Below are 24,881 nucleotides of genomic sequence, written 5' to 3' on the forward strand. Positions count from 1 at the left end.
AAAAATATTTAAGTGGCGAATAGCTTGGATCAATACCTTTGAAATGAGCTAGGTCCGGTTCGGAACTTTGCCGTAGGGATATGTCGAGGAGTACCGAATGTGTGGTTGGTATGGAAAATACGTAAATTGGCAACTTTGAACCTCTGTGGTGGCCAGACGGGCCCGGATCCCAGAAAAATATTTAAGTGGGGAATAGCTTGGGTCAATACCTTTAAAATGAGCTAGGTCCAGTTCGGAACTTTGCCGTAGGGATATGTCGAGGAGTACCGAATGTGTGGTTGGTATGGAAAATACGTAAATTGGCAACTTTGAACCTCTGTGGTGGCCAGACGGGCCCGGATCCCACAAAAATATTTAAGTGGGGAATAGCTTGGGTCAATACCTTTAAAATGATTTAGGTCCGGTTCGGAACTTTGCCGTAGGGATATGTCGAGGAGTACCGAATGTGTGGTTGGTATGGAAAATACGTAAATTGGAAACTTTGAACCTCTGTGGTGGCCAAACGGGCCCGGATCCCAGAAAAATATTTAAGTGGGGAATAGCTTGGGTCAATACCTTTAAAATGAGCTAGGTTCGGTTCGGAACTTTGCCGTTGGTATATGCCGAAAAGTACCGAATGTATGCATATGGTTAAAACGGAAAATTACGTTAAGAGGCACCTTTGAACCTCTGTGGTGGCCAGACGGGCCCGGATCCCAGAAAAATATTTAAGTGGCGAATAGCTTGGATCAATACCTTTGAAATGAGCTAGGTCCGGTTCGGAACTTTGCCGTAGGGATATGTCGAGGAGTACCGAATGTGTGGTTGGTATGGAAAATACGTAAATTGGCAACTTTGAACCTCTGTGGTGGCCAGACGGGCCCGGATCCCAGAAAAATATTTAAGTGGGGAATAGCTTGGGTCAATACCTTTAAAATGATTTAGGTCCGGTTCGGAACTTTGCCGTAGGGATATGTCGAGGAGTACCGAATGTGTGGTTGGTATGGAAAATACGTAAATTGGAAACTTTGAACCTCTGTGGTGGCCAGACGGGCCCGGATCCCAGAAAAATATTTAAGTGGGGAATAGCTCGGGTCAATACCTTTAAAATGAGCTAGGTTCGGTTCGGAACTTTGCCGTTGGTATATGCCGAAAAGTACCGAATGTATGCATATGGTTAAAACGGAAAATTACGTTAAGAGGCACCTTTGAACCTCTGTGGTGGCCAGACGGGCCCGGATCCCAGAAAAATATTTAAGTGGCGAATAGCTTGGATCAATACCTTTGAAATGAGCTAGGTCCGGTTCGGAACTTTGCCGTAGGGATATGTCGAGGAGTACCGAATGTGTGGTTGGTATGGAAAATACGTAAATTGGCAACTTTGAACCTCTGTGGTGGCCAGACGGGCCCGGATCCCAGAAAAATATTTAAGTGGGGAATAGCTTGGGTCAATACCTTTAAAATGGGCTAGGTTTGGTTTGGAACTTTGGCGTAAGTATAAGCCGAAAAGTACCGAATGTGTGGTTAATACGGAAATTGACGTTAAAGGGCACCCTAGAACCTCTGTGGTGGCCAGACAGGCCCAGATCCCAGAAAATATTTAAGTTGGTAATAGCCTTGGTCAGTACCTTTAAAATCAGCCAGACCCGGTTCGGAACTTTGCCGTAGGGATATGTCGAGGAATACCGAATGTATTGTTGATATAGAAAATACATGTACGTAAATAGACAATTTTGAACCTCTGTGGTGGCCAGACAGTGCCGGTTCCCAGAAAATTTTTGAAGTGGCGAATAGCTCGGGTCAATACCTTTAAAATGAGATAGGTCTGGTTCGGAACATTGCCGTAGATAGAGATAAGCCTAGGATTTCCGAAAGCATGTGTGGTTAATATGAAAAGTACGTTAAGGCACACCTTTGAATCCCTATAATGGCCAATATCTTTCATTAGTACAACACCTCCAAATATAGATAAATTAAGATGGCTTCTTATAATGCTAGTAAAAAAGAACACGAATATAAAGTGTATGGAACTTGTTTGGTAACCTTCATTCATTGAAACAGGTTAAATTTAAAGTAGGGGACGGACACAGTTTTAAACTTTAAAGAAAAGAATGTTTAAAAAGGTGGACCGAGAAAAGTCTTAACCGGTGTCCCAAGTGTTAAAAACTTAAGCCCAAAGGTATCGCATCAAGGATTTTACTGACGAAAAAGTACAAAGTTCTTTTTATGAACCTTAACTTAAAAGACGGTTCAGGATTTGAACCGCATCGGAAAGGTCTAGCGAAAACAAAACAGGTGTGGGTGAAAGAGGTCTTTGTTCCATGAAAAGGGTAACCTAAGTCCATAAACTCTTGATTTAAACAATAAGATTTGTTGCAGTACCAACCTTTTAGCAAGTATAGGCTTTGACAATTTGACCAAGATTATAAAGGATACTTTCGTTATGCGAGTATTAATGTGGTGAAGACTTAAACATCTGTCCTACGTCTTTACCAAATAATAAACCACTAACGGATTTTAATCTCCCACCAGCCTGTTTCGATAGAATACACACCCTCAGACTCTCTAGATTTTCCTTGTTTTGGTCTTAAGCTTCTATTGACAACTAAAGTTTCAAGAGTTCATCAATGTTTTATGTGTCGAGTTTTTAATCTGATTTACCTCGAGTTCTTGGTGCAGAGTGGTCTTAAACTCATCTACCTTTTTCTCGAGTTCTTTAATGACTGTATCATATCCTTTCTCTAGTCGTTTTATATCTCTCTTTATCTGGTTACACGCGGATTGTAATTTTAATTCTAACGGTTTCGTATAGTGTTTCAATTGACGCATGACTCGTCGTTTTGTTGCAGCATCCGTATTATTATTCTAAGATTTAATGTTAGTGATAGGATTGTTGTTCATGTTCAATTCTTCAAGCAATTGACTCCTATGTATTTCTCAATTTCCATAAAGTCCAAATTTGTCTGTCTTGGAAACGCAACTTCATCAAGGTTTTCCTTCAGACAACAATTGTGACAATTACAAACAAAAGTGTCCACAGACCACTGGTGCTCTTATCTGAAGTTCATCGGTGATGTAGTAGATCTTAAGTTTCAAGTAATTTACCATTACGTAAGGGGGAATTAAAGTCCGTAAGAATGAAAATACGCTTTGCTTGTTGTCGTCTTAAACTAACACGTCCAATGGGTTCCAGGTCTCATAATGGAAGGGTTAAAAGGTCATCAAACACGTCTTGCAATCGTTAAATGTTATGTTCTGTCAATTGACTTGTTTCTTCGTTCCTTTAGCTTTCCTGGTGTGTTGACCATCACCCATTCGATATTAACACATCTTGTAAACATCCATACTAAGTTAGCCATCATTTGACCACCACATGCATACCAATCATTTTTTGTTGTTGACGTTGGTCGGAATTCGAAAACGGGTTGTCCATATAATAGTTTGATGTGTCAATCTTGTTTTGAATGTGAGAGATGTCTTTGTAAAAGTCGTCGGTTTAAATTTAATAGGCTTAACTATCAGTGTCGGTAAACAATTGTCGAACTTTGTTCCCGTTGGTTTAAGCACAAAGTCCAAATGAATGTCGTACATTTAAAATCTTTGAAATGTCTAAGATAATTGCTCCTTAGTATACAGGCTTGTTAAACTTTAGTTTGGTTTTCTTTATGTTTACTACTACCATGGACTCGTTATACACCACGAATTGATCACAGTTGGGTGTAGCTATTAGTTTCAACGGTTGCTTATCAGTAGTCATTAATATTATATTCACCCGTTAACGTGTGTTTTCCATGGTATTTTCAAACATTGAGTTGTTCATCAGTTTAAAGGAATACTTTTCAGATACGATGCTGGGTATGATTCTAAGGTTAGTGTTCAGGTCAATGAAAATTTTAAGCCAAATTGATTGTTAAAGTTTTGACGATGCACTTTGGTTAATACCAATCATTGGAAACAACACTGTTTCAAATTTCAAAAAAAAAAAATAGTAAACACATGTAGTACATGAACATAGTCAGCCACACTAATGTGTTTATTATTAAGTCGGTCAGCAGATAGTAGTTGTGTTTTCGTCATGTCGTAATGACCCTTCATAAAATCGTAAGATAAACATTTTATTTTTAATTATTTATCATAAATTCATTATTCTACCTAAATCACGACTTTCATACCTTAAATTGGTTCAACTTTAAATTCTAAGCTAAATATATAAGGTGTCGGACGAACTTAACATAAACTTACACGAATCAATGAAAAGCATTTCTTACCGGTAATTGACAGTCTAAGTTACATTTTTTTTATGTGCTGCACCACGATACTTACCTGTCGAACGCTCGTGATCACGCACTTTGTCTTCACCTAATTCATCATCGCACATGTGACAATCTTAACTCGCTGTAAAACATTGGGATCTTCTTCAGTCATCACCAGGTCTTTTATCAATGTAGATGTCTGCAATCGCCTTCATTATCTCTTCCATACAAGCCATAAATCTCTGAACAATGTCTTCCAGTGAGTACACTTTTGTTTATTTATATTCCCTATGAGCATACTGGACACGGTAGTAAAACCAGAAGGTGTATTTTGTTAGTTAACATCCGTGTAAGCTTTTAGTTTGTCAGGTTGGCAAGTGTCTATCTGTTCTTAGCTACATTGAATGTCAGCATAAATAACATAAGGAAATCGCATTTCACGTTGGTACTATGTTGTAAGATATTGTAATGGTATCTTCTTCTGGAATTTCGATTTTCACTCCATTCATCATATCACAATACATTAAATGTTCGTCTAAAAAGTCTTCCTTTAACAATGATTGAAACATCTTCGACAAAAACACTTTACCATTGTTGGATGACACTTGGGGACTTATCAAATGTGATAATAGTTATCAAAGTACCAGGATTATAATTTTGTACGCCAGACGCGCGTTTCGTATACATAAGACTCATCAGTGACGCTCATATCAAAATATTTATAAAGCCAAACAAGTACAAAGTTGAAGAGCATTTAGGATCCAAAATTCCAAAAAGTTGTGCCAAATACGGCTAATGTAATCTATTCCTGGGATAAGAAAATCCTTAGTTTTTCGAAAAAATCAGTTTTGTAAACGGGAATTTTATAAAAATGACCACAATATTGATATTCATGTAAACACCGAAGTGTTGACTACTGGGCTGGTAATACCCTCGGGGACGAAACGTCCACCAGCAGTGGCATCGACCCAGTGGTGTAAATAGTTATCAAAGTACCAGGATTATAATTTTGTACGCCAGACGCGCGTTTCGTCTACATAAGACTCATCAGTGACGCTCATATCAAAATATTTATAAAGCCAAACAAGTAAAAACTTTTTATCCAACAGTAGTGATGTTTAGTAGCATTGGTTAAATACAACGTGTTTGTGTGAGTTCTATTCTTTCGGAAGTTTTTTGAATTTTTAACGGGTACTTTTTTGAATTTTTTGTATTGACTCACTCGTAAAATGTACTTTTCTGATCCACCTATTCATGATGTGATTGTGAGAATACAGCTCACGTTAATAATGGCCTTCTTCTGTGCTAGTTTTACTGAAAGGCGTAGGTAAGACTCAAACTTCAGGGATACAATTTATTCATATGAAGGTGTACTTCTACAATATGACTAACGTTCACTCACTTCCATCACGCATGCAAGTTGCTATGCTTTCTTTTGCCTTTTCTATCATTACTGTTAGTTCAGTGTCTTAGTTGGTTGATTCAGTAATACTAACTTGCCATGCTTGAGTTGACCTTAAAAGTGGAATCACTGTCACCTGTTGCAAGGTTTTTTTTACCAACTGTACTAGAAGCACCTTCGATGCCTACTTTAAGTTGTCTTCTGAAATTTTACGAATCAAATGTATGTAAAGCACTTCTACTTGCCTTAAAAATGAATTAACAAATGGTTCAATAAACACTGTAGTTCTTTTCTACCATCGTTCATCTTAATAACCGGTTTTTTAGCTATGTCTTGTTGCAGTCCTTTTTCCTTTATCTTGATCTATATATAAGGTATACCACGTTTCTTTGCTTTTAGTATTAATTCATTTTTAGTGAAAACTTCTGTATGGGGTAACACTTGATGCGTTTTGTCTTCAATTAGCTTTACCAACACGTCTTTTGGGTTTATACTATATCCTTGTAACCCCAAATCCTTTGTTTACCGTTATTTGTAAATGACCCGTTGGTATTGTCTTTATAAACCTAGCGCAGCCTCTTTATTATGTAGAGCATGTATATTAACTGACAATCTAGGCGTACCCGATATGTTTTTGTTTGTTAATGCCATTATTTATTTAATACTTACACACATATGTCTTTTATGATTATTTTTTTTTTCAATTTTACACCCCTAACCACCACTTGTAATTTTTTTAATTTAATGTTTACTAGATGTGAAAAGAAAAATAAGGACACGTACTACTACGCGGTCTTCTGTCTAATAAGGGTATAGGCAGTCGTACTTATGATGAACGGTCCTTCCAACGTTCTTGTTTCGTAATACAACCCACTACAAGCCCACACCTTACTTGTTACCCGTTTTATTGACTTCAAGATTAGTAGGTAAGTATCACAAATTATTTCATCCCCACTTGTAGTGTCAATAATTTGGTTCACCTCACTTGTTGGCAGGTCCTTCCATTTTTGTTTTTCTTTTGTGTCAAAGGTATTCAAATCAATGAAATAATATTGATTATAAGATGCCTTCATAATCCTAAATATTCCTATATTCTGTTTTTTTTTTCAATTTAAAAAACACCACCCGTACTCCTATTCAAATTCTAACCCTAACACCCCTTACCCTAACACACCTTACTCTAAAACCTTAAACACCTTAATGAGCAGTTTTAGATCAGACTACTTTAACTTTTACACCATGATGCTTATTTACCTGTATAAAGTTACGTCATAACTTTAACTTACTAATATGACGTCACTTTTTTCACTGTCACCTTCCTACTTTCACGTTCACTGTTAATTACTAAAATTGAAAGTGTTGCAGCATTCTCTATTCTACACCACTGGTATGAACCCAGGCTATTCACTACTTATTTTTTATATAATCCAGAACCATCTGCATTTCAGTGGTTCCGAAATTCATATAACGTATTTAACTTACAAACCACATATTCGGAACATCTTAGCATATCCTTACGGCAAAGTTCCGATTTAATATTTTTCTGGGATCATGGCAATCCTGACCACAATTGGGGTTAAAAGTTGTGCCTTAACATATTTTCATAATAATCATGTCAGAAAATACACAAATACAAACATTATGTTATGGTAACGTTGTTACCATAACGCTATAGTGAGTGACGCTATTGTATTATTCATTAGCTATCATGACGATTAAACGTATATAGAACACACAACGCATTTATTGAGATTTTTTAACATTTATGGTGCCGTGACGGACGTTAAAGGCAATACGTGTCGGCAACAGAGCAGCATTGACGAAGCTATGGATCAAATTCGAGGAGCTGAAAGAGAATCCTGAAAACGTCAAAATGGAGGAATTCAAAGCCATAGAGTATGCCGTAACCCTGAAAAAGAAGATTATTCATGATTTAAACGAGAAGATGAAAGAAATCCAACACGAGGATCACATTGAACAAGAAATTACAGACTTGGATGAGTATATGCTTGATTTAGACAGTAAACTAAAGCAAATACGAAAACTTAAGCAAACAATCAAATCCCCCAACAATAATTCTAATTTAAAAGAAAGTAAACAATGAACGCTAACACTGAATGCTATATACCTACATCAAACGCTATTTATACAAACACATCAGCCGTTTACATGCTAAACACTAGAAAACGAATTCCATCGGAGGAAAATCCTACCGGAAATCAATCAAGCAACTTTATTGGTCCGATTTTACTATCATACAATACTCAGGAAGATTGTTCGTATATACAACCACCAGCCCAACTACCAAATGTATTTAGTAATGTAAATCATAGATTATTTTAATTAGATTAGCCACATTTTGACGGGTATGTTTTGCAGTTGAGCACATTTTGGGACTTTTGCGAATGTACCATACACTAAAATAGTAGCCTTACACCAATACAGAAATTTAGTTATCTGAAAGCCCAGCTTATAAGAACCGCCGCCCAAACCATAGCAGGATTTGCGCTTACTCACACCAATTATGAGACATCCGTTTGTTTGCTAAGAGAGAGATTTGGAAACTCACACAATTTTTTAATGCTTACATGAAATCACTCATGAGCTTACCCGCACCGACAAATGATGCATTTAGCTTGAGATCTTACGGAGACAAACTTGAATCATATGTGCGAGGATTAGAGTCACTTTGTCAAACACCTGAGATGTATGGTTCGCTTTAGTTTTGGACAAGTTACCGATTGACATGAGAAAATCTATTGCAAGAAAACGCGGGAGATATAACTTGATATTGAAAAATCTACGAATAGCAATAACTAAAGAGATTGAAATACTTAAAGCTGGCGAAGGAGTCATGAATTCAGACATATTGTACGCCACTGCACTTTTTTTATGGGTACGCAATCACATTCATACAAGAGCGAATTCAAAGACACACGTAAGATGGTAAATACACATACATGTATATTTTTTTTAACTGAGCACTATCCGGCGGAGTGCCCTGAAGTAACAGACGTAAACATAAGAAATCAAATTGTAAAACAGAAACAGTTATGCTTTAACTGTAAAGGGTCACACTAAGTAGCCGCATGCCACTCTACTGAACGATGCAAAAAGTTTAACGGAATACATCATACTAGCATATGTAAAGGAAAAGAGGTAATTCCAGGTATGACACCGCAGCATACAATACAATAGTCAGCAATCAACGTAGCTGAAACACCACACGAGACTACAGTAATGTATCCATCACATCAGAGTCACGACATTCTCCCGAAAACAACAACTGCACCAGTTGTAAATAACGACCAAGAACTAGAAAGTAACATCTTATTTGACGAGGGAGCACAGCCTTCTTCAATTTTATAACTCAGAAATTAACTGATAAATTAGAAACAAATCCTACAGAAAAAGTAAGCATTCATCCGTCTGTGATTTGAAATTTATCCCAGAAGGTTCGCAACTTAGACACTGCAACAATACAGTTACAGACCGACACAGTAGAAAAAGTCCACATCGACACACTCATTGTTCCAGAGATTGCCGTTCTGATTTAAAACAAGATTTCACAGACTACAAGGAACTTTCCACTTTTAAACTTAAGTACAGAACGTTTCGAAATTGACTTACTCATAGGCACCGACTACTACTGGTAAATTATCGAGGACAGAGTTATAAGAGGAAAATGACCAATCGTTGTACAGTCAAAGTTCGGATGTGTGTTATCAGGACTAATCAATAGAAACATCCACCATCCGACAACATCTATAGCTCTGGTAAACGTCATTGAAAACAAGAACACAGCGAAAAAGGAAAGTCCACGGCAAAGTTGCTATGGAAACATGACCGTTCAGATGATATCCCTTCAGGCATGACCGTTGACAAAAGAAGACCAGAAGACACATCACAATGGCTCGTACAAAGTAGATCGCACATGAACCCACTTAAGGAAAATTTCAAAGAAAGTAACTTGCTACCTAGACGAACGAACACACCCTCAACTGGTAGAGTCAAGAACCCAAATAGATACAAGAAAGGAACTTACAACGCATAAAGAAAATTACCGCTGAGTGATGCTACAGTAGGCGGCAGAAGAAAAATCCATGAATGGACTATGAGATAAACTTTAGTTGTGATCAGTTAAGGTTAAGGAACTAGATTATTTTATTTGAGATGGACATAAATTTAAATTTCTTTTATCTATATTGTGAACTTACATTTTCTTACAATTTTTCGTTACATACTTCAGAAAATACGCGAGGTACAAACATTATGCTATGGTAACGTTGTAACTATAACGCTATAGTAAGTGATGTTATTGTATTATTCATTACCTATCAGTACATTTAAACGTATATAGAAAACACAACGCATTTATTGAGATTCTTCAACAATCTTACATTCGGAATTCCTAAGAATATCTTTACGGTAATTTTCGAACCTTTCCAAGCTCATTTCAAAGGTATTGACATAGGCTATTCCTTACTTAAATATTTTTCTGGGATCCGGGCCCGTCTGGCCACCACAGAGGTTCAAAGGTGCCCCTTAACGCAATTTTCCGTATTAACCATATGCATACATTCGGTACTTTTCGGCATATACCAACGGCAAAGTTCCGAACCGGACCTAGCTCATTTCAAAGGTACTGATCCAAGCTATTCCCAACTTAAATATTTTTCAGGGACCCGGGCCCGTCTGGCCTACACAGAGGTTCAAAGTTGCCCATTTACGTAATTTCCAAATCAAACACACATTCGGTACTCCTCGACATATCCCTACGGCAAAGTTCCGAACCGGACCTAGCTCATTTCAAAGGTATTGATTCAAGCTATTTGCCACTTAAATATTTTTTCTGGGATCCGGGCCCGTCTGGCCTACACAGAGGTTCAAAGTTGCCCATTTACGTATTTTCCAAATCAACCACACATTCGGTACTCTTCGACATATCCCTACGGCAAAGTTCCGAACCGGACCTAGCTCATTTTAAAGGTATTGACCCAAGCTATTCCCCACTTAAATATTTTTCTGGGATCCGGGCCCGTCTGGCCACCACAGAGGTTCAAAGGTGCCCCTTAACGTAATTTTCCGTTTTAACCATATGCATACATTCGGTACTTTTCGGCATATACCAACGGCAAAGTTCCGAACCGGACCTAGCTCATTTTAAAGGTATTGACCCAAGCTATTCCCCACTTAAATATTTTTCTGGGATCCGGGCCCGTCTGGCCACCACAGAGGTTCAAAGGTGCCCCTTAACGTAATTTTCCGTTTTAACCATATGCATACATTCGGTACTTTTCGGCATATACCAACGGCAAAGTTCCGAACCGGACCTAGCTCATTTTAAAGGTATTGACCCAAGCTATTCCCCACTTAAATATTTTTTTGGGATCCGGGCCCGTCTGGCCACCACAGAGGTTCAAAGGTGCCCCTTAACGTAATTTTCCGTTTTAACCATATGCATACATTCGGTACTTTTCGGCATATACCAACGGCAAAGTTCCGAACCGGACCTAGCTCATTTTAAAGGTATTGACCCAAGCTATTCCCCACTTAAATATTTTTCTGGGATCCGGGCCCGTCTGGCCACCACAGAGGTTCAAAGGTGCCCCTTAACGTAATTTTCCGTTTTAACCATATGCATACATTCGGTACTTTTCGGCATATACCAACGGCAAAGTTCCGAACCGGACCTAGCTCATTTTAAAGGTATTGACCCAAGCTATTCCCCACTTAAATATTTTTCTGGGATCCGGGCCCGTCTGGCCACCACAGAGGTTCAAAGGTGCCCCTTAACGTAATTTTCCGTTTTAACCATATGCATACATTCGGTACTTTTCGGCATATACCAACGGCAAAGTTCCGAACCGGACCTAGCTCATTTTAAAGGTATTGACCCAAGCTATTCCCCACTTAAATATTTTTCTGGGATCCGGGCCCGTCTGGCCACCACAGAGGTTCAAAGGTGCCCCTTAACGTAATTTTCCGTTTTAACCATATGCATACATTCGGTACTTTTCGGCATATACCAACGGCAAAGTTCCGAACCGGACCTAGCTCATTTTAAAGGTATTGACCCAAGCTATTCCCCACTTAAATATTTTTCTGGGATCCGGGCCCGTCTGGCCACCACAGAGGTTCAAAGGTGCCCCTTAACGTAATTTTCCGTTTTAACCATATGCATACATTCGGTACTTTTCGGCATATACCAACGGCAAAGTTCCGAACCGGACCTAGCTCATTTTAAAGGTATTGACCCAAGCTATTCCCCACTTAAATATTTTTCTGGGATCCGGGCCCGTCTGGCCACCACAGAGGTTCAAAGGTGCCCCTTAACGTAATTTTCCGTTTTAACCATATGCATACATTCGGTACTTTTCGGCATATACCAACGGCAAAGTTCCGAACCGGACCTAGCTCATTTTAAAGGTATTGACCCAAGCTATTCCCCACTTAAATATTTTTCTGGGATCCGGGCCCGTCTGGCCACCACAGAGGTTCAAAGGTGCCCCTTAACGTAATTTTCCGTTTTAACCATATGCATACATTCGGTACTTTTCGGCATATACCAACGGCAAAGTTCCGAACCGGACCTAGCTCATTTTAAAGGTATTGACCCAAGCTATTCCCCACTTAAATATTTTTCTGGGATCCGGGCCCGTCTGGCCACCACAGAGGTTCAAAGGTGCCCCTTAACGTAATTTTCCGTTTTAACCATATGCATACATTCGGTACTTTTCGGCATATACCAACGGCAAAGTTCCGAACCGGACCTAGCTCATTTTAAAGGTATTGACCCAAGCTATTCCCCACTTAAATATTTTTCTGGGATCCGGGCCCGTCTGGCCACCACAGAGGTTCAAAGGTGCCCCTTAACGTAATTTTCCGTTTTAACCATATGCATACATTCGGTACTTTTCGGCATATACCAACGGCAAAGTTCCGAACCGGACCTAGCTCATTTTAAAGGTATTGACCCAAGCTATTCCCCACTTAAATATTTTTCTGGGATCCGGGCCCGTCTGGCCACCACAGAGGTTCAAAGGTGCCCCTTAACGTAATTTTCCGTTTTAACCATATGCATACATTCGGTACTTTTCGGCATATACCAACGGCAAAGTTCCGAACCGGACCTAGCTCATTTTAAAGGTATTGACCCAAGCTATTCCCCACTTAAATATTTTTCTGGGATCCGGGCCCGTCTGGCCACCACAGAGGTTCAAAGGTGCCCCTTAACGTAATTTTCCGTTTTAACCATATGCATACATTCGGTACTTTTCGGCATATACCAACGGCAAAGTTCCGAACCGGACCTAGCTCATTTTAAAGGTATTGACCCAAGCTATTCCCCACTTAAATATTTTTCTGGGATCCGGGCCCGTCTGGCCACCACAGAGGTTCAAAGGTGCCCCTTAACGTAATTTTCCGTTTTAACCATATGCATACATTCGGTACTTTTCGGCATATACCAACGGCAAAGTTCCGAACCGGACCTAGCTCATTTTAAAGGTATTGACCCAAGCTATTCCCCACTTAAATATTTTTCTGGGATCCGGGCCCGTCTGGCCACCACAGAGGTTCAAAGGTGCCCCTTAACGTAATTTTCCGTTTTAACCATATGCATACATTCGGTACTTTTCGGCATATACCAACGGCAAAGTTCCGAACCGGACCTAGCTCATTTTAAAGGTATTGACCCAAGCTATTCCCCACTTAAATATTTTTCTGGGATCCGGGCCCGTCTGGCCACCACAGAGGTTCAAAGGTGCCCCTTAACGTAATTTTCCGTTTTAACCATATGCATACATTCGGTACTTTTCGGCATATACCAACGGCAAAGTTCCGAACCGGACCTAGCTCATTTTAAAGGTATTGACCCAAGCTATTCCCCACTTAAATATTTTTCTGGGATCCGGGCCCGTCTGGCCACCACAGAGGTTCAAAGGTGCCCCTTAACGTAATTTTCCGTTTTAACCATATGCATACATTCGGTACTTTTCGGCATATACCAACGGCAAAGTTCCGAACCGGACCTAGCTCATTTTAAAGGTATTGACCCAAGCTATTCCCCACTTAAATATTTTTCTGGGATCCGGGCCCGTCTGGCCACCACAGAGGTTCAAAGGTGCCCCTTAACGTAATTTTCCGTTTTAACCATATGCATACATTCGGTACTTTTCGGCATATACCAACGGCAAAGTTCCGAACCGGACCTAGCTCATTTTAAAGGTATTGACCCAAGCTATTCCCCACTTAAATATTTTTCTGGGATCCGGGCCCGTCTGGCCACCACAGAGGTTCAAAGGTGCCCCTTAACGTAATTTTCCGTTTTAACCATATGCATACATTCGGTACTTTTCGGCATATACCAACGGCAAAGTTCCGAACCGGACCTAGCTCATTTTAAAGGTATTGACCCAAGCTATTCCCCACTTAAATATTTTTCTGGGATCCGGGCCCGTCTGGCCACCACAGAGGTTCAAAGGTGCCCCTTAACGTAATTTTCCGTTTTAACCATATGCATACATTCGGTACTTTTCGGCATATACCAACGGCAAAGTTCCGAACCGGACCTAGCTCATTTTAAAGGTATTGACCCAAGCTATTCCCCACTTAAATATTTTTCTGGGATCCGGGCCCGTCTGGCCACCACAGAGGTTCAAAGGTGCCCCTTAACGTAATTTTCCGTTTTAACCATATGCATACATTCGGTACTTTTCGGCATATACCAACGGCAAAGTTCCGAACCGGACCTAGCTCATTTTAAAGGTATTGACCCAAGCTATTCCCCACTTAAATATTTTTCTGGGATCCGGGCCCGTCTGGCCACCACAGAGGTTCAAAGGTGCCCCTTAACGTAATTTTCCGTTTTAACCATATGCATACATTCGGTACTTTTCGGCATATACCAACGGCAAAGTTCCGAACCGGACCTAGCTCATTTTAAAGGTATTGACCCAAGCTATTCCCCACTTAAATATTTTTCTGGGATCCGGGCCCGTCTGGCCACCACAGAGGTTCAAAGGTGCCCCTTAACGTAATTTTCCGTTTTAACCATATGCATACATTCGGTACTTTTCGGCATATACCAACGGCAAAGTTCCGAACCGGACCTAGCTCATTTTAAAGGTATTGACCCAAGCTATTCCCCACTTAAATATTTTTCTGGGATCCGGGCCCGTCTGGCCACCACAGAGGTTCAAAGGTGCCCCTTAACGTAATTTTCCGTTTTAACCATATGCATACATTCGGTACTTTTCGGCATATACCAACGGCAAAGTTCCGAACCGGACCTAGCTCATTTTAAAGGTATTGACCCAAGCTATTCCCCACTTAAATATTTTTCTGGGATCCGGGCCCGTCTGGCCACCACAGAGGTTCAAAGGTGCCCCTTAACGTAATTTTCCGTTTTAACCATATGCATACATTCGGTACTTTTCGGCATATACCAACGGCAAAGTTCCGAACCGGACCTAGCTCATTTTAAAGGTATTGACCCAAGCTATTCCCCACTTAAATATTTTTCTGGGATCCGGGCCCGTCTGGCCACCACAGAGGTTCAAAGGTGCCCCTTAACGTAATTTTCCGTTTTAACCATATGCATACATTCGGTACTTTTCGGCATATACCAACGGCAAAGTTCCGAACCGGACCTAGCTCATTTTAAAGGTATTGACCCAAGCTATTCCCCACTTAAATATTTTTCTGGGATCCGGGCCCGTCTGGCCACCACAGAGGTTCAAAGGTGCCCCTTAACGTAATTTCCGTTTTAACCATATGCATACATTCGGTACTTTTCGGCATATACCAACGGCAAGTTCCGAACCGGACCTAGCTCATTTTAAAGGTATTGACCCAAGCTATTCCCACTTAAATATTTTTTCTGGGATCCGGGCCCGTCTGGCCACACAGAGGTTGCCATTTTAAGGTATTGACCCAAGCTATTCCCCACTTAAATATTTTCTGGGATCCGGCCCCGCCACCACAGGGAACGGCAAAGTTCCGAACCGGACCTAGCTCATTTTAAAGGTATTGACCCAAGCTATTCCCCACTTAAATATTTTTCTGGGATCCGGGCCCGTCTGGCCACCACAGAGGTTCAAAGGTGCCCCTTAACGTAATTTTCCGTTTTAACCATATGCATACATTCGGTACTTTTCGGCATATACCAACGGCAAAGTTCCGAACCGGACCTAGCTCATTTTAAAGGTATTGACCCAAGCTATTCCCCACTTAAATATTTTTCTGGGATCCGGGCCCGTCTGGCCACCACAGAGGTTCAAAGGTGCCCCTTAACGTAATTTTCCGTTTTAACCATATGCATACATTCGGTACTTTTCGGCATATACCAACGGCAAAGTTCCGAACCGGACCTAGCTCATTTTAAAGGTATTGACCCAAGCTATTCCCCACTTAAATATTTTTCTGGGATCCGGGCCCGTCTGGCCACCACAGAGGTTCAAAGGTGCCCCTTAACGTAATTTTCCGTTTTAACCATATGCATACATTCGGTACTTTTCGGCATATACCAACGGCAAAGTTCCGAACCGGACCTAGCTCATTTTAAAGGTATTGACCCAAGCTATTCCCCACTTAAATATTTTTCTGGGATCCGGGCCCGTCTGGCCACCACAGAGGTTCAAAGGTGCCCCTTAACGTAATTTTCCGTTTTAACCATATGCATACATTCGGTACTTTTCGGCATATACCAACGGCAAAGTTCCGAACCGGACCTAGCTCATTTTAAAGGTATTGACCCAAGCTATTCCCCACTTAAATATTTTTCTGGGATCCGGGCCCGTCTGGCCACCACAGAGGTTCAAAGGTGCCCCTTAACGTAATTTTCCGTTTTAACCATATGCATACATTCGGTACTTTTCGGCATATACCAACGGCAAAGTTCCGAACCGGACCTAGCTCATTTTAAAGGTATTGACCCAAGCTATTCCCCACTTAAATATTTTTCTGGGATCCGGGCCCGTCTGGCCACCACAGAGGTTCAAAGGTGCCCCTTAACGTAATTTTCCGTTTTAACCATATGCATACATTCGGTACTTTTCGGCATATACCAACGGCAAAGTTCCGAACCGGACCTAGCTCATTTTAAAGGTATTGACCCAAGCTATTCCCCACTTAAATATTTTTCTGGGATCCGGGCCCGTCTGGCCACCACAGAGGTTCAAAGGTGCCCCTTAACGTAATTTTCCGTTTTAACCATATGCATACATTCGGTACTTTTCGGCATATACCAACGGCAAAGTTCCGAACCGGACCTAGCTCATTTTAAAGGTATTGACCCAAGCTATTCCCCACTTAAATATTTTTCTGGGATCCGGGCCCGTCTGGCCACCACAGAGGTTCAAAGGTGCCCCTTAACGTAATTTTCCGTTTTAACCATATGCATACATTCGGTACTTTTCGGCATATACCAACGGCAAAGTTCCGAACCGGACCTAGCTCATTTTAAAGGTATTGACCCAAGCTATTCCCCACTTAAATATTTTTCTGGGATCCGGGCCCGTCTGGCCACCACAGAGGTTCAAAGGTGCCCCTTAACGTAATTTTCCGTTTTAACCATATGCATACATTCGGTACTTTTCGGCATATACCAACGGCAAAGTTCCGAACCGGACCTAGCTCATTTTAAAGGTATTGACCCAAGCTATTCCCCACTTAAATATTTTTCTGGGATCCGGGCCCGTCTGGCCACCACAGAGGTTCAAAGGTGCCCCTTAACGTAATTTTCCGTTTTAACCATATGCATACATTCGGTACTTTTCGGCATATACCAACGGCAAAGTTCCGAACCGGACCTAGCTCATTTTAAAGGTATTGACCCAAGCTATTCCCCACTTAAATATTTTTCTGGGATCCGGGCCCGTCTGGCCACCACAGAGGTTCAAAGGTGCCCCTTAACGTAATTTTCCGTTTTAACCATATGCATACATTCGGTACTTTTCGGCATATACCAACGGCAAAGTTCCGAACCGGACCTAGCTCATTTTAAAGGTATTGACCCAAGCTATTCCCCACTTAAATATTTTTCTGGGATCCGGGCCCGTCTGGCCACCACAGAGGTTCAAAGGTGCCCCTTAACGTAATTTTCCGTTTTAACCATATGCATACATTCGGTACTTTTCGGCATATACCAACGGCAAAGTTCCGAACCGGACCTAGCTCATTTTAAAGGTATTGACCCAAGCTATTCCCCACTTAAATATTTTTCTGGGATCCGGGCCCGTCTGGCCACCACAGAGGTTCAAAGGTGCCCCTTAACGTAATTTTCCGTTTTAACCATATGCATACATTCGGTACTTTTCGGCATATACCAACGGCAAAGTTCCGAACCGGACCTAGCTCATTTTAAAGGTATTGACCCAAGCTATTCCCCACTTAAATATTTTTCTGGGATCCGGGCCCGTCTGGCCACCACAGAGGTTCAAAGGTGCCCCTTAACGTAATTTTCCGTTTTAACCATATGCATACATTCGGTACTTTTCGGCATATACCAACGGCAAAGTTCCGAACCGGACCTAGCTCATTTTAAAGGTATTGACCCAAGCTATTCCCCACTTAAATATTTTTCTGGGATCCGGGCCCGTCTGGCCACCACAGAGGTTCAAAGGTGCCCCTTAACGTAATTTTCCGTTTTAACCATATGCATACATTCGGTACTTTTCGGCATATACCAACGGCAAAGTTCCGAACCGGACCTAGCTCATTTTAAAGGTATTGACCCAAGCTATTCCCCACTTAAATATTTTTCTGGGATCCGGGCCCGTCTGGCCACCACAGAGGTTCAAAGGTGCCCCTTAACGTAATTTTCCGTTTTAACCATATGCATACATTCGGTACTTTTCGGCATATACCAACGGCAAAGTTCCGAACCGGACCTAGCTCATTTTAAAGGTATTGACCCAAGCTATTCCCCACTTAAATATTTTTCTGGGATCCGGGCCCGTCTGGCCACCACAGAGGTTCAAAGGTGCCCCTTAACGTAATTTTCCGTTTTAACCATATGCATACATTCGGTACTTTTCGGCATATACCAACGGCAAAGTTCCGAACCGGACCTAGCTCATTTTAAAGGTATTGACCCAAGCTATTCCCCACTTAAATATTTTTCTGGGATCCGGGCCCGTCTGGCCACCACAGAGGTTCAAAGGTGCCCCTTAACGTAATTTTCCGTTTTAACCATATGCATACATTCGGTACTTTTCGGCATATACCAACGGCAAAGTTCCGAACCGGACCTAGCTCATTTTAAAGGTATTGACCCAAGCTATTCCCCACTTAAATATTTTTCTGGGATCCGGGCCCGTCTGGCCACCACAGAGGTTCAAAGGTGCCCCTTAACGTAATTTTCCGTTTTAACCATATGCATACATTCGGTACTTTTCGGCATATACCAACGGCAAAGTTCCGAACCGGACCTAGCTCATTTTAAAGGTATTGACCCAAGCTATTCCCCACTTAAATATTTTTCTGGGATCCGGGCCCGTCTGGCCACCACAGAGGTTCAAAGGTGCCCCTTAACGTAATTTTCCGTTTTAACCATATGCATACATTCGGTACTTTTCGGCATATACCAACGGCAAAGTTCCGAACCGGACCTAGCTCATTTTAAAGGTATTGACCCAAGCTATTCCCCACTTAAATATTTTTCTGGGATCCGGGCCCGTCTGGCCACCACAGAGGTTCAAAGGTGCCCCTTAACGTAATTTTCCGTTTTAACCATATGCATACATTCGGTACTTTTCGGCATATACCAACGGCAAAGTTCCGAACCGGACCTAGCTCATTTTAAAGGTATTGACCCAAGCTATTCCCCACTTAAATATTTTTCTGGGATCCGGGCCCGTCTGGCCACCACAGAGGTTCAAAGGTGCCCCTTAACGTAATTTTCCGTTTTAACCATATGCATACATTCGGTACTTTTCGGCATATACCAACGGCAAAGTTCCGAACCGGACCTAGCTCATTTTAAAGGTATTGACCCAAGCTATTCCCCACTTAAATATTTTTCTGGGATCCGGGCCCGTCTGGCCACCACAGAGGTTCAAAGGTGCCCCTTAACGTAATTTTCCGTTTTAACCATATGCATACATTCGGTACTTTTCGGCATATACCAACGGCAAAGTTCCGAACCGGACCTAGCTCATTTTAAAGGTATTGACCCAAGCTATTCCCCACTTAAATATTTTTCTGGGATCCGGGCCCGTCTGGCCACCACAGAGGTTCAAAGGTGCCCCTTAACGTAATTTTCCGTTTTAACCATATGCATACATTCGGTACTTTTCGGCATATACCAACGGCAAAGTTCCGAACCGGACCTAGCTCATTTTAAAGGTATTGACCCAAGCTATTCCCCACTTAAATATTTTTCTGGGATCCGGGCCCGTCTGGCCACCACAGAGGTTCAAAGGTGCCCCTTAACGTAATTTTCCGTTTTAACCATATGCATACATTCGGTACTTTTCGGCATATACCAACGGCAAAGTTCCGAACCGGACCTAGCTCATTTTAAAGGTATTGACCCAAGCTATTCCCCACTTAAATATTTTTCTGGGATCCGGGCCCGTCTGGCCACCACAGAGGTTCAAAGGTGCCCCTTAACGTAATTTTCCGTTTTAACCATATGCATACATTCGGTACTTTTCGGCATATACCAACGGCAAAGTTCCGAACCGGACCTAGCTCATTTTAAAGGTATTGACCCAAGCTATTCCCCACTTAAATATTTTTCTGGGATCCGGGCCCGTCTGGCCACCACAGAGGTTCAAAGGTGCCCCTTAACGTAATTTTCCGTTTTAACCATATGCATACATTCGGTACTTTTCGGCATATACCAACGGCAAAGTTCCGAACCGGACCTAGCTCATTTTAAAGGTATTGACCCAAGCTATTCCCCACTTAAATATTTTTCTGGGATCCGGGCCCGTCTGGCCACCACAGAGGTTCAAAGGTGCCCCTTAACGTAATTTTCCGTTTTAACCATATGCATACATTCGGTACTTTTCGGCATATACCAACGGCAAAGTTCCGAACCGGACCTAGCTCATTTTAAAGGTATTGACCCAAGCTATTCCCCACTTAAATATTTTTCTGGGATCCGGGCCCGTCTGGCCACCACAGAGGTTCAAAGGTGCCCCTTAACGTAATTTTCCGTTTTAACCATATGCATACATTCGGTACTTTTCGGCATATACCAACGGCAAAGTTCCGAACCGGACCTAGCTCATTTTAAAGGTATTGACCCAAGCTATTCCCCACTTAAATATTTTTCTGGGATCCGGGCCCGTCTGGCCACCACAGAGGTTCAAAGGTGCCCCTTAACGTAATTTTCCGTTTTAACCATATGCATACATTCGGTACTTTTCGGCATATACCAACGGCAAAGTTCCGAACCGGACCTAGCTCATTTTAAAGGTATTGACCCAAGCTATTCCCCACTTAAATATTTTTCTGGGATCCGGGCCCGTCTGGCCACCACAGAGGTTCAAAGGTGCCCCTTAACGTAATTTTCCGTTTTAACCATATGCATACATTCGGTACTTTTCGGCATATACCAACGGCAAAGTTCCGAACCGGACCTAGCTCATTTTAAAGGTATTGACCCAAGCTATTCCCCACTTAAATATTTTTCTGGGATCCGGGCCCGTCTGGCCACCACAGAGGTTCAAAGGTGCCCCTTAACGTAATTTTCCGTTTTAACCATATGCATACATTCGGTACTTTTCGGCATATACCAACGGCAAAGTTCCGAACCGGACCTAGCTCATTTTAAAGGTATTGACCCAAGCTATTCCCCACTTAAATATTTTTCTGGGATCCGGGCCCGTCTGGCCACCACAGAGGTTCAAAGGTGCCCCTTAACGTAATTTTCCGTTTTAACCATATGCATACATTCGGTACTTTTCGGCATATACCAACGGCAAAGTTCCGAACCGGACCTAGCTCATTTTAAAGGTATTGACCCAAGCTATTCCCCACTTAAATATTTTTCTGGGATCCGGGCCCGTCTGGCCACCACAGAGGTTCAAAGGTGCCCCTTAACGTAATTTTCCGTTTTAACCATATGCATACATTCGGTACTTTTCGGCATATACCAACGGCAAAGTTCCGAACCGGACCTAGCTCATTTTAAAGGTATTGACCCAAGCTATTCCCCACTTAAATATTTTTCTGGGATCCGGGCCCGTCTGGCCACCACAGAGGTCCAAAGTCGTCTTAGGGTGGTCACCTTCATTTAAGCAGTCTCTGGTAGCTGTTCACTATTAATTTCTTTTCTTTTTTGGCTTTCCATAAGTATTTCTATGTATATTTCTATATGTTTCTGGAGTAATTGGATTTTGTTTCATATTTTATATATTAAATTACATCTTTGGTGAATCCTCTGTTATGTTTTATTGATAAAAATCTATATAACATAAAGACAAATATACAACTTGTATCAGGGTTTATATTCGAGGACAACGAAAATTTATGACAGGTTGAAGGGGTCATAAAATGGTATCTTTTCCCTCAGGCTTTATAGTGATTTTCAACTAAATTTAAATATTGAACCGACGGCTAGCAGTCGGTTGGATATTGAATATCAATTATCGAATGTCAAATAAAGGACAGACCGCTTACATACATATTTAAAACGGAATGAAATGCTTTAGAAATTAGCAGAAACCGTGAAATTGTCGATTTCCGCTGTTAGATTGCATTTAACCAAGATTTAGCGATTTTTGGAACGTTTGAGCCTCACGCAGTTTTTTGGTTTTTAGACATATCGTCAAAATTGGCTGCTGGAAAAAAGTGGCTGCTATCTTGATTGGCCGATAAAAGTGGCTGCCAGCTTGAGTCTGGTAAAGAAAATAACATGTTACTCTTACAAATGGTTTCTTCAAATTTCAGCAATGATATTACCACACAGCGTACATGGAAGGGACATTAAAAAGAGAAGTTGTAGTTGTAAAGACACATCATTGGTAAACACAGAACGACAGAATAGGGCAGCTAAATGGAACGAATGCTTAGACAAATGTATTTCCAGAGATTGTATAGCTGCAGGTTGTCATTTTGAAACCACCTGCTCGGGGATGTGTGTTCCGAATGACTTTAATTCGTCCTCTCTTACAGATTGCAAAGTCACTATAGAAAAGGAAATAGAAAAAGAAGATAACGAATGGAACACTTGTCGTAGTAACTGTAACGCCGACTCTTGCAACCAAATTGGAACATGTCATTTCGAGAATATTAAAATTTGTGATTCGAGTATGAACATTGACATGTGTTTACCAAAATCATCTGAAAATACATAGAATAGTTCAATACATTTTTTTTTCTTTACGCGTTTATTTTTCAAAATAAGGACTAGGTTATAAAAAATATATTGAAAAATTAAGGAAATATTGTACGATTACCTAATGCGTCAACTATCAACTAAGGACCACACTGAGGACTAGTGTATGTGTATAAATAATAGGACTGTACCAATCCTCATATTTAATGGAACACTTTTTCGTATATTTCATAACTTTTTAAAATCGTTATAAAAGTGTTATGCATTTTTTGTTAAAATATATGACTTAAATGATAAATCTATTGTTTTCTATGGTTACTTTTGAAATGTGTTCTCCAGAGGCACACAACGCTAAGTGTTCCCCAGAGGCTACTTGCCGCTTCCTCATGCAGGGGAATTTTTTGGGTGACTTTCAACTAAAAGATAGTGGAGCAGGAACTTCCGGGGTACCTGACATAATACCCTTTTTGTGAGGCTGTGTAGGTTTTTTTATTTTTTTATTTATTTTTTTTATCTATTTTAGCCATGTAATTGTCTGATTTCCTTCGACATGCAGTATCGGTAATTGCCTCTTGATTTCTTTTCTCCCGTTTTACTGAAAACCGTACAACATCAGAATAGCAGCAAACTCGTATGTAATAAATTGTATAAGTCTTTGTCAAAACTGAACAATCAAAATGTAAAACCGATAATAATTTTATAGAATATCAGGATTTTAAATTAATATTTTACAGAAAATGTTCATATGAACATTTAGGTTGTTGCTTTGGTGTTTTTTGTTTTCATTGTTTGTTGTTTCTTCTGTTTTGTGCCAATTTATTGTTAACACTTCTGCTAGTACATCCTGTCGATACTTTTTACGAACGTGCTTTCACCTCAAACTGTTAATGACGTCTTTCACATGGCACTTATCTTTCAATTTTGTTCGTTCAAAGTCGTGTAATTTATTGGTTGTCGTTGGCATTTTATTTTATCAGTTGTTTTGATATTTAATCTGCTGATATTTAATCTTGCCTTCCTATAAAAACTTAAATAGGAAGTTGTACTTCATAGCTGATTTCATGCAGCAACGTAACAAATAGTATGTTGAAAGAAAAGAGGGGGGAGATACCAAAGGAATAGTCGAAAACGAATTGGCAATGCCATGGCACAAGTAAAGAAACGACCAAAAGGCAAGCCACTGTCTACAAAACACAACATACAAAACCCAAAGAGTGCGCTACACGAACCACATCAAATACCAGAGACCAGAGGCGTTATCAAATGATCCGGAAGGGTCAGCAAATCTTGCTCTAATGTGGCACCCGTCGTGTTGCACATGTGAGTCAAACCCTATATACAGCTGTCGATAAGTGTCCCATTCAGTAGGCCACATTCGAGGAAAGGAGGACGGGATTGTTATAACCACAATTAGCACATATCCGTCGTAACCTAAGAAACATATATTTCATGAAGACATGATCGTATCTCCATTCATCGATTGATTGTTGGTTGCTTAACGTCCAGTGGCAAATATTTCATGCATATTCAGGACGAGAACAAGTTCACAATAAATACAATAGGTAGGTTGTTGTAATAGAGGCCATCCAGGATGATGGTCAGGGAAATTTGGACTGCCACTGGCAAATGAGGGTATATTGGATAGGGACAGAAATTTTGCCTTGCAACAGGCCACTTACGGACCCCTCAAAGAGTTGTTGCAAGGGTTCTTAACGTGCAAAGAGCGTGGCACTCTCTTTACACGAGGCATCGGATTTAACGTCCCCTTCTGACGGACGTGACTGCGAACTTGATACATCCCGCACAGCCAAACGGACGCCCCACTTCAGCAAGCGTTTTACTGCCGGTCTGGAGAAGACCAAGTGACCATATTTCGTCCCTTGATGGTTAACTTTAAGTGCCTACCTATTTCTATACCCCAGTCACCCTTGGGTGTGATCGTATCTCCAAAACA

General features: G+C 41.0%; 1 long non-coding RNA gene across 2 annotated transcripts in view; it reads left to right on the forward strand.

Moving 5' to 3' along the window:
- The window catches only part of LOC143063612 (uncharacterized), a 62,536-nt gene extending 39,311 nt beyond the window's left edge, over positions 1 to 23,225 (forward strand). For both annotated transcript variants that reach the window (XR_012975063.1, XR_012975062.1), the window contains exon 3: positions 22,540 to 23,225. This is a non-coding gene — a long non-coding RNA (uncharacterized LOC143063612). The remainder of the gene's footprint in view (positions 1 to 22,539) is intronic.
- Positions 23,226 to 24,881: the final 1,656 nt, after the last annotated feature.

Source organism: Mytilus galloprovincialis, chromosome 2, assembly GCF_965363235.1.
Source record: "Mytilus galloprovincialis chromosome 2, xbMytGall1.hap1.1, whole genome shotgun sequence".
NCBI lineage: Eukaryota > Metazoa > Mollusca > Bivalvia > Mytilida > Mytilidae > Mytilus > Mytilus galloprovincialis.